Source organism: Arvicola amphibius, chromosome 5, assembly GCF_903992535.2.
Source record: "Arvicola amphibius chromosome 5, mArvAmp1.2, whole genome shotgun sequence".
NCBI classification, from domain to species: domain Eukaryota; kingdom Metazoa; phylum Chordata; class Mammalia; order Rodentia; family Cricetidae; genus Arvicola; species Arvicola amphibius.
The window spans coordinates 471,339-483,077 of NC_052051.1; the positions used below are offsets into that span (position 1 = coordinate 471,339).

The 11,739-nt window shown below is 43.4% G+C and overlaps 1 protein-coding gene across 2 annotated transcripts in view; it reads right to left on the reverse strand.

Moving 5' to 3' along the window:
• The window catches only part of Dnajc5 (DnaJ heat shock protein family (Hsp40) member C5), a 32,888-nt gene extending 25,131 nt beyond the window's left edge, over positions 1 to 7,757 (reverse strand). Inside the window, exon 1 of one of the 2 annotated variants that reach the window (XR_005285585.2) lies at positions 7,562 to 7,756. The gene's annotated coding sequence lies outside the window, so the exon portion shown is untranslated. Of the gene's footprint in view, positions 1 to 7,561 lie in introns of both variants that reach the window. The other variant, XM_038332189.2, reaches the window with a different exon arrangement.
• Positions 7,758 to 11,739: the final 3,982 nt, after the last annotated feature.

An 11,739-nucleotide genomic window follows, 5' to 3' on the forward strand; every position in this document is an offset into this window, starting at 1 on the left:
AAGACAATTATCATATGTACTCACTCATAGGTGTTTTTTAAACATAAAGCAAAGAAAGCCAGCCTACAAACCACAATCCCAGAGAACTTAGACAAGAATGAGGACACTAAGAGAGACTTACATAGATCTAATCTACATGGGAAGTACAAAATAGAAAAAGACAAGATCTCCTGAGTAAATTGGGAGCATAGGACCTTGGGGGAAGACTGAAGGGGGAGGGGAGAGGCAGGGAGGGGAGCAGAGAAAAATGTAGAGCTCAATAAATATCAATAAAAATAATATATGAAAAAGAGAGCTATTATATATAGGACATATATATACACGGTGGTATACACTTTGTAATCCCAACAATGGACAGCAGAGGCAACAAGACTAAGAAATCAAGGCAAGCCCTGTCTCAAAAAATAATATTCATTTGTACCAAAGACCATCAGAGAAAACCAATTGAAAATAAAAACAAAACCAAACAACAAAAATCCACAAATGGTCAAAATGCAAAAAACAAAAAACTGATCATGGTGTATCCCGGCCAGCTGATAACCTACAACACAACCCCTGAGCCTAAGACACCGGGAACATCTTGGGAAAGGGAGCAGAAAGACTGCAAGAGACAGAAGACCAGAAATCTGCTATGTGAGTTTATCTCCTAGAAATGACAGGCAACCTTCTTTACCAATGATACCTCAACAATACAGCTGCCTTAACAAGACCTGAACAAACACAGTACTAAAAGACATGCTAACTTGGAAGAGGGAGATCTCATGGGGCAGACAACTAAGGAATGCTGAGACAGGGAGAAATAGTCTTCCCCTGGGATGAGCTCCCCTAAATGGTTATCAAATCATACTAGCCTTGAACTCACAGAGATCCACCTGCCTCTACCTCCCAAGTGCTGGGGAGTGAAAGCACATGAGCTACCACACCATGCTCAGGGTGATTTAAAGAAATTAAAACAAAAACACCAGTAGACAGGATAAGAATTTCCATCACTCAGTCAGATACATCTACTGGAAGTGGAGGAGGTAGGACGAGTCATCCTCAGGCTACATAGCAAGTTTAAAACCAGTTTGGGAAACACAAGACCCCGGGTGTGTGTGCGTGTGTCTCTGTCTCTGTCTCTGTCTCTCTCTGTCTGTCTCTCTCTCTCTCTGTCTCTTTCTCACACACACACACACACACACACGAAAGAAAGGAAGAAGAATTATTGGTGGGTAACTGTTTTAAAACTGTCTGGAAAGACGGCCTTGGGTTCCCAGCACTCACACAGTGGCTCACAGATGTAACTCCAGTTGCAGTTAATCCAACATCTTTTGTAGCCTCACCGCCAGGCACACAAAGCAATACATAGATGTACATACAGGCAAACCACCCATACACATAATTAAAATTACTAAGATGGTTTGTATAAAATGCTTGTCTTGTCAAACTCACAGTTCTAAGCCGGGCGGTGGTGGCGCACGCCTGTAGTCCCAGCACTCGGGAGGCAGAGGCAGGCGGATCTCTGCGAGTTCGAGGCCAGCCTGGTCTACAAGAGCTAGTTCCAGGACAGGCTCTAGAAACTACAGGGAAACCCTGTCTCGAAAAACCAAAAAAAAAAAAAAAAAAAAAAAAAACCAACAACAACAAAAAAAAACTCACAGTTCTAATACAATGAAGACCACAGGTGATAAATTTCTCCTAGGAATTCAAGCCACCTTCAACTCATGTCTTCTGGTTTTGTTCTACAAAAGGTTTCCCATGCAGGGAGGGCTGTAAGAGTAGCTAAAACGTTTTAAGAAAATTCATTTCCCTTATGAGGCATACCTAAACAAATCTCAAGGGTGCTTAATGGTTTGGACAAAAGGCAACCCAAGGGCTGGAGAGATGGCTCAGAGGTTAAGAGCACTGGCTGCTCTTCCGGAGGTCCTGAGTTCAATTCCCAGCAACCACATGGTGGTTCACAGCCATCTGTACTGAGATCTGGCACCCTCCTCTGGCTTGCGGGCATACATAGAGGCTGAATGTTGTATACATAATAAATAAATAAATCTTTTAAAAAAAAAGGCAACCCAAGGCATTGCAAACACAAAGAAGACACAAATACCAGAAGAGAATAAAAATTGGTAAGATGTTAAAAAAAATAACGTTTAAATTCTAACTCAGAATTTGTCTAAGAAAAACTACAATAAAATGTACTTCTACTTAACAAAGAAACTCAACAGTCCTGCTAATTCCTTCCTATAAAGAGAGAAAATAAAGGGAAGCAACAGCACATTCTCCTCAAGAAAACTCAGGCCTCTTCTGCCCACACCCTCCACCTCACCTTCACTCAGCAGAGTGTCAGAAGAGGGGTCTGCTGTCTTACATCTTCTAGGAACTTGACTACCACCTGTTAAGGGTGACTTGTATCAACAATACCATAAGGTATCTGATTCTGTTCTTCACCGAACGCATTCAACTTGATGAAAAGAGCAACCATCTAAGGAAGTTTTCTAAGATGGCCACACTTCTTTCCCGAGTTAGCCTGACCGGACACACCTGATTTCATCACCCGGCAAATCCTCATTCCAATCTTCTGACTCACCAGGATTGGAACCTTATAGCTAATGGGCAAGCATTCCTTAGAACACATTAAAAAAAACAACAAAAAAACAAAAAACAAAAAACCTCGGTATAGTTTATATTGTAGAATGCCATAATGTGAGTGTGTGTGCACGCGCACACACGTGCGCACAGTCTCAATGTTTAACAATTAAGCTGACAATAACATCACCAACAATTCAGGATAATGAGTAACATTCACTTACACAGAATCAAGGAACATAATACATCACAAAAACCTAAGAATATTAGTTGGGTTTAAACTGTCTAAAAATAGCTGGTGGAGGGGGATGGAGGAGGCACATGCCTGTTGCCTGTAATTCCAACACTCGGGGAGGCAGCAGCAGGAGGATCTCTGAGTTTGAAGCCAGCCTGGACTATAGAGTGAGTTCCAGGACAGCCGGCCTACACAGAGAAACCCTGTCTCAAACCCACCCCCAAATTTAAAAAATGTCTAGAAATAAACAACAAAGTTCTCTGCCACTAACTAAACATTACTTGGGGAAAATGTAGGGTAGTAGGACAGTGGGGGCACATGCCTTTAATCCCAGCACTCAGGAGGCAGAGACAGCAGATCTCTGTGAGTTCGAGGCCAGCCTGGTCTACAGAGCGAGTTCCAGGACAGGTTCCAAAGCTACAGAGAAACTTTGTCTCAAAAAACAAAACAAAACATAGTATAATTATGGAATGAAATAAAACTGCATACAGATCAGTAGAGAGAAAACTGGCCATGGAACTTTCAATTTTCTCCCAAAACTGGCCTCATTCTCCTTCTTTAAAGAATGAGATCATTTCATTTCTATAATCGATAATTTTGATATAAAATATGTTTGAGAAACTCAAAATTTTGAAGTCATTATTTTGTAAAAACTTATACCAAGGACTGGGATGGCTCAGTGGGTAAGAGCATTTGCTCTGCAAAGATGAAGTCATATTTGAATCCCAGGACCCACTTTAAAACCTTGGCATAGTTTTGTGTACCTGTAACCCCAGCACTGGGAGCAGAGTCAAGCAGATCCTATAAATTCACTAGCCAGACAACTGAAGGAGCTTCTGGGTCACTGAGAGTGAGAGGCCCTGACTCAAGGCAATAAGCAATACCCAGAAGAAGACACCCAATATTCTGTTCTGACCTGTGTGCACAGGAGTGCACACACCAAAACCACATACCTACACAACACACACATCAAACTAAAAAAAAAAAAAAAAAAAACTATTAAATGTTAAATGTCATGAATGAAGAACACACACTTTTCATTAATAAATACACTCAAAGTTAATGCAAAGTGTCAGGAGGCAAAATCCACACTGAAGGTTGTTGAGTAATCTAATCCTTAAATCTTCCTGTTTAGTTGCCAATTAACAGACTAACTGCTAATCCTAGTCAGGGTTTCCTTCATCGGAGTTTGCCTGGCACAGTAGCCCGATTAAGGATGTTTTAGGAATAGATATTTTCACAAAATATGGCTATTACCATTTTTAGAATCTCTGTCACTTCTATTTAGGAAGTCATCAGGAAAATACTCTACTTATCCTTCCTTTGCTTCAAAAGGCAGGTGAGGTGGGAACCATCTCCCTCATTTTATAGAGTACAGAGCCTCAGAGACAGAAGAAACCCTGGTGCTGCAAGCTCTAGCCTTGTCCTCTTTCAGGAAGGGTAACCCAGCACATTCTGCTGATGCAGAGAAGAGGGAGGAAGGATAGCAAGAGTAGGAAGCTTGACTGACAAAAGGCCACTGGCCTTGAATGCATCACTCAGATTCTATACAGTACAAGAATAATAAGCCTCATTTTTAAGAATGCAACTTCTTATTTTTTTCTTTGAGGTGTAGAGCTCAAATCTAGGGCCTGGCACATGCTTGACAACCACTTTTCTCTGATCTGCATCCTCAGCCCTGAAGACTACATTTTTATTTTATTTTTATTTATTTATTTATTTATTTTTTTTTTTTTTGGTTTTTCGAGACAGGGTTTCTCTGCAGCTTTAGAGCCTGTCCTGGAGCTTGTGGACTTGTGGACTGATGCCTGTGCTCCATTTCCATACAAACAGCTCCCTAACCAGTGCCCTAAAATTTCAGGAGTTTGTTTCTTTTTTTTTTTTTGGTTTTTCGAGACAGGGTTTCCCTGTAGTTTCTAGAGCCTGTCCTGGAACTAGCTCTTGTAGACCAGGCTGGCCTCGAACTCAGAGATCCTCCTGCCTCTGCCTCCCGAGTGCTGGGAGGAGTTTGTTTCTTTACAAGAGAAAAACTGCTTTCATTTGCTGATACAGTTTGCCCACAGTATTACATGCTTCAAATCCCACACTTCATGCTTACCTCACCCTCTGCTTTCAGAAGCAAACTTTTAAAATAAACCCCAGCTTCAGCCAGGCAGAGGTGGTGCATGCCTTTAATCCCAGCACACGGGAGGCAGAAGCAAGTGGATCTCTGTGAGTTTGAGACCAGCCTGGTCTACAAGAGCTAGTTCTAGGACAGGCTCCAAAGCTACAGTGAAACCCTGTGTCAAAAAAAGCCAAAAAACAAAAACAAACAAACAAACAAAAGGCCCCAGTTTTGCTGCATTTTAGTTATTTATTCAACAAACACCCATGAGCATCATGCACCTGGGGCCTAAAGACACAGCAATGATAGATTAAGCTACAGGTCAGCGAATGGAAGAATCTGGCTTAGAAGCCTTGAATTCCATTGATGTTTCAAGTCTGATTTATAAGTTAGATCTTGAGCATAGCAGGTTGTCAGGTTGGGTCTACAACTATGCCCAGAAGCATCTTGCTCTCCAGTGCGCTCTTGTATAAACGTGGCTAGAACTGTGCAGCCTGTACCCAACACGAAACCACACACTAACAGAGAAATCTAGATATGCTTCTAAGCTTAGATGGAAGGGAAGCAAAGGCCTTAGGACTCCAGGGTCTGTCAGTCACAAACAAGTCTCCTGGGTTGTCATAGCACCCCAGATAATGGGCTTCCAACTGAGGGCATCAGTAGCTGCTCACTCTTTTGCACGGTTATGATAGTAAATGCCTATGATTCAGCCTGCCAGGCTGAAGCAGGAGGATCACAAGCTGCAGGCTAGCTTGAGCTATGTAGTAAGATCCAGTTCACAAAAACAAAACATTTCTTCAAAAGAAGTAAGAATCAGATGACTTCATCCTTCATCTCACTGTAACCTCAAGTCCCAACAGACAAGTAACCAAAGACAAATTTTCTAAGAGCTTTACTTTTTACCAGTGGCATATTTGACTTTTATAAAAAGCTTTTAACTTTCAAATAATCACTGATCAAAACTTGCAAGAAATTTACAGTCCTAAGCACCTTTCTAATACCCTACTAACTGACAGCACTGTTATCAATGGACAGGGAACGTTGGTGGGTCTGTCCTTGAGAATACAAGTTTCCCTGGACTCTTCCAGCAAGTGTCAGTACTCACTGACTGACCTCCTGGTGGGAAGGCCTAGCCCAGTTGTTACTGAGTTCATTTGCATTCATTCAATAAATACTTACTGGGCATACTATGTGACTACTCTAAAAAACAAAACAAAGCCTTACCTAGAAAAAAAAATGTTAAATATGTTAATACATTAAGCAAGAGGCAAGTGCTGTGTGAAAATTAAGCAAGGAAGGGAGGGAGAAAATGGGAAGTAGCAGAGCTGAAATCATAAGTAGTAGAATCTAAGAATGTCTCACAGAACAGAAAGTGAATGTTCAAGAAAGAATCAAGGACTGAGCACGTAAATTTCTTCATAGACTAGCAAGGAGACTGCTGGAGCAAGGAAAGTGTGAGGTGGGAAACTCACTCTCCAAGGAGTGATGTGCCACCTCTTCCCAAAAGGGTCTGCATTTAGAGCCCACATAAACAAGGCCAACCCAAGCATAAAAACACCGATGAAGGCCAGGCAGTGGTGGCACAGGCCTTTAGTACCAGCACTCAGGAGTCAGAGGCAGGCAGAGTTCAAGGCCAGCTTAGTCTACAGATCGAGTTCCAGGACAGCCAACTCTACACAGAGAAACCCTGTCTCAAAGCACCGGCCCCACCCCCAAAAAATAAAGAAAACACTGATACGGGTAACGGAGTCCTAATAAGTTAGAAACTGTCCAGAAGCACTTGAGTCCTGGCTTTTAATGTCACCAAACAGACCACTGTTTATTAAAAAAAAAAAAAAAAAAAAAAAAAAGCAAGTAAATGAAAAAAATTATCCTACAACCGTTAGTTTTGCCTTTAGGTAACCATGACAATAAATAGGTCAATATAATTCTTTCTGATATTAAGTAGTGTTTTGTTTTGTTTTGTTGAAACAGACAACTCACTAGCAATTCAGATATGGTGTCTAAAAGTATGATCAGCTGCAAATCAAACAAACGGCGACCCAATTTTCCTTAAGTCCAATCTGAAAGAAAAGCTACTTTGCTTTTTTTTTTTTTTTTTTCCCGAAGATACACTTAAAAGAGTTCGGAGAAATCATCTAGGCACAAGGAAAACAAGTTTTTAATCCAGTCACATAACGCAAGTTGGAGCCTAAACGGTAAGTCTTTAATAACTCTCCCTTAACAGCATTACACAAAAGCGCCTCTTAAAATGCCGTTGTGAAGCACATAAAATATGTTTTTACAGGTAAATGCGTTTGGAATTAACAACTATAAGACAATCTTCCGAGCCCCAGGGCTGTGAACAAGCCTCGGAGCCTCCAATGCCCGCCTCCCTACAGCAGAGTTTCTGCGTCCCGGGTGCCGCGGAGGCGGCCGCGCGTGTGGACCCGGGCTGGCCCGGAAAGCCTCGTCCCCGCGCAGCCCCGCCGTGTGCAAGGTCGAGTGGGGCCGAGTGGGGCCTAGCGGCGCCCGGGACCCAGCCCGACTGAAGGCCGGCCGCCATTTCCGGCTGAAGGCAGCCTTCACCTCGTTCTGCGGCGCCGTCACCCCGCTCCCGTCTCCTACACCCGGCTCCCGCGGCCCCACCTAATTTGAGGGCCACCCGGCAGTGAGCTCACCTGTCGGCCCGCCCGCCTGTCCACCGGTTCCGCGGTTCCGTTCTCGCTACCGCGGTGCTGCTGAGCAGCCGGCCGTCCCACAGCTCCGCCTGAGGATCCGGGGCGGCGACAGCGGCAGCAGCGGCAGAGGACGGCGGAAGCGGCACCGGCGGCGGCGAGAACGCGCACGCTCACGAACGGGCACTCGCGCCCCCGGAAGGACGTGTGCTCGGCCGGGCACAGGCGGCTGCGCAGGCGCCCAGCGCTCCACGCAGAGGCTCCGCCTGTGGGCGGGGCCAACGTGACAGCCGCGCGGAGGCTCAGCAGAGTCGGAGTGCCGAGCCCTGCGGGAGGGTCTGCGGGAAAGGTTACGGTGGTGGGCGGAGCCCGCAGCTACTAGGGGAAGCAGCCGGACGCCACAGCCACCGCCACCGCGCAGGAACAGGACCTAGGCGTGAGGGCACAAGTGACTCAAATGCCCTGGAAAGCCGAGAGGCTGCACTCCACTGAGTTAATGCGCCCTTGTCTTGCAGTTGAGTTTGCTCAGTGCTTCACTTAAGCCTCAAGAAAATTTACTAATCATTACCAAAATTTAGAGAGGGAGATGGTGGAAAGAGGAAGACCATCTTCATCTCTAGCCACTGCTAAGGGACTAACGATTTTGTTCATCTCTGGAGACTACCCAGAAAGAACGTTCCTGCTTGTCTCCCCAGTCACTGAAAAACCAACCACCATTACTTAGCCATCCTCTAGGAAAATCACCTGCAGTCATGGGCAGGATAAGGACTTTCCTTCCTGCTCTCCGGTACAATCCTTGTTCAACCTGTTGATTTACTACGGAGAAACCTAGTCACCCTCCCCCTGTAATACTCCTATTGTTTAGCCGGGCATGGCATGGCAGGGCACTCCTTTAGTTCCAGCACACTGGAAGCAGAGGCAGACTGATCTCAGAGTTTGAGGCCAGCCTGGTCTATAAAGCGAGTTACACAGAGAAACCCTATCCCAAAAGACCTAAATAAATAAATAAATAAATAAATAAATAAATAAATGAATGAATAAATAGAAACGGTCTCTCTGGCCATTGCTCCTACTCTTTCACTTTCATTCTTACCATTTTTAATTATAATTTTTTAGATAATTACATCGATTCCCCCTTCCCAACCCTCTCATGTTTCCACACATCCTCCCCTCCCCACTCTCTCTTTCAAATTCATGGCCTCTTTTTATTGTTGTTGTTACATACATAATTCCTAGATATATGAATACAACCTGTTAATAGTATGCTTTCAAGGCTATTTGGTATGGGATAACCAAGTGCTATGCTCTTTCTTCAGGAAGACTGTTTCTCCAGCTCTGAGAATTCCTGTTGTCCTTGTTCAAGCCACAGTTAGGCAGCCATGTTGGTTAGACTTCATGGATGTAGCTTCTCTGACATTTCTAGGAGACACAATCTTACAGCAAACTTTCTGTTCCCCTAGTTATTACAATCTCTCCTTCCCCTCTTCCACAACAATCCCTAAGCCTTAAGGTGTGTTGAAGATTTATCAGTTGGGACTGGACTATAACTCTGCATTTTAGTTAGTTGCAGTTTTCTGTAATGATCTCCACCTGTGGGTATAATACATATTTAGGATATAATTAGGGATTATGCTGTTGCCCCGGGGAGTTGGCTAGGTTTCCAGTATCAGGCATCATTTCTCCATTGCTGAACAGACCTTAAGTATAATTAGAGTTGTTGGTTATGAACAAGGTGCCACTGACGTGACCATAAGTCAGCTTTCAAAAATCAAAGCAAATGACACTCAAGGCACCCATAATGTGCTCAGTAAAATCCAGTCTTTTCTTACTTCACCCAATTGGATGTCTTCTCCCTTCATCTACCTTTCTGCACTCCAGCTGAACTCGAATTGGCACATTTTCCGGTCTCAGACTGTCAGGAGCAGACAGCTTAAGAAACTCAGTAAGTTGTGCAACATCAAGCAAGTAACAAAAAACCGCTCATGAAAATCAATAAGCAGAGAGACCACTTATCTATTTGACTCAAGGGAAAGAAAGCCAGGTGTAATAACACATGCCTGCCATCCCCGCAGAGAGAAGGCTCTTGAATTTGAGGTAGAAGCTACGTAATGAGACCATCTGAGAGGGAGAACGTGAGTGAAAAGATTCCACAGTTGGGGGCTGGAGAGATGGCTCAGAGGTTAAGGGCCCTGGCCACTCTTCCAAAGGACCTGGGTTCAATTCCCACCACCCACATGGTAGTTTACAGCTGTCTATAACTCCAGTTCCAGTGGATCTGACATCCTCACGTAGACATGCATGCAGGCAAAGCACCAATATACATAAAATAAATTTTTAAAAAAGATTCCATAATTGGAAGAAATAGCAAAATGGACCTGGAACCGACTGAAGACTGAAGCTATAAAGCTGTCCATGTTGGGGTTCCGAAAGAAAATGTAATCAGGCCTTAAAAGTGAATCCCTCCAGATGTAGGATTTTCTCCGAATATCTCCAAATACAAAAGTTTTATGTGCTAAGATGTTTGTAATAGTGTCATAACTAATAGTAAAAATGGAAAAAAAAATCCCATACCTTTAATTAGGAGACAGCAGCAGGCAGATCTCTGTGAGTTGAAGGCCAACCTGGTCTACAAAGTGGGCTCCAGGACAGCCAGAACAACACAGAGAAACAGCCTCGAAAAACAAAAAAGGAAAAGAAAAAAAATTATTGTAATAGTGAAAATGGAAAATTGCAACCCAACTGTACAAGTAAGCACATTCAAATGGAATATAGCCATTAAAGTGCATACAAAATAGCTGGGTGGTGGTGCCGCACACCTTCTATCCCAACACTTAGAGGCAGGCGGATCTCTGAGTTCAAGGTTATCCTGGTCTACATAAGTTCCAGGACAGCCAGGACTACACAGTGAAACCTTGTCTTGAAAACCAAAAAAAAAAAAAAAATAAATATATAAAATAGTTATAGGGGGGCTGGAGAGATGGCTCAGAGGTTAAGAGCATTGCCTGCTCTTCCAAAGGTCCTGAGTTCAATTCCCAGCAACCACATGGTGGCTCACAACCATCTGTAATGGGGTCTGGTGCCCTCTTCTGGCGTGCAGGCATACAGACAGAATATTGTATACATAATAAATAAATATTTAAAAGTTATAGGGAAAAAATGGCTACAAAACACACACATACATAACTACTTGTGATAGCTCTTCACAGTCGACTGCAAAAGCATGTTTAAGAAAATTATATCCTCACAATTAAATGAGCCAATCTTTTTATTTGTTTTTATTCTTTTTTGTCTGTTTGTTTTGTTTTGTTTGTTTTTGAAGACAGGGTTTCTCTGTGTGGCCCTGGATATTTTGGAACTCTTCATAGACCAGACTGGCCTTAAGCTACATCTGTTGTGAAATAGAGTATTTATTTAACCATGTAAAGATGTATTGCTGTTTCAACTTGCCGGCATAAAACACATGATTGGTCTAATAAAAAGTGGAATGGCCATAGCTAGGCAGAAGAGGGACAGGTGGGTATAGAGAAAAGGGGAGCCAGCCAGTCAGTTGGGGGGCCAGACAGGAGGAAGCAGGAAAGCAGGATGGACAGTAAGTATATATATGAGGTAAATGAGCCTTGGGGCAGCATATAGATTAATAGAAATGGGTTAATTTAAATTTTAAAAAAAGGTAACTAGAAATAAGCTTAAATAAGGCCGAGCATTCATAATTAATCTGTGTCATGATTTGGGGGCTGGGAGTCCAATAAAGCCTACTACAGATACCCGACTGCCTCTGCCTCCTCAGTGTTGGGATTGAAGGTGCGCACCACTATGCCAAGCTAGCAAGCCAACCTTTAAGAGAGCATATGACCAGGAAGTTATCTGACAAATATAGGCAGTAGTTAAAGAATTTGAGGGGAGCCAGGCAGTGCATGCCTTTAATCCCAGCACTCAGGAGGCAGAGGCAGTTAGGTCTCTGAGTTCAAGGTCAATCTAGTCTACAGAGTAAGTTCCAAGAACAGGCACCAAAGCGACACAGAGAAACCCTGTCTCAAAAAAAAAAAAAAGAAAAAAAAAGATTCTTTTTGAGGGAGTTTTCATATTTGCCTTTGATGCTAAGGGCTTTATCCCTTCATTTAACTAAGGCATCCTACGCTCAAGCTGAGTCTTCAAATATGGCTGTTCCCTGCTAGTACAAG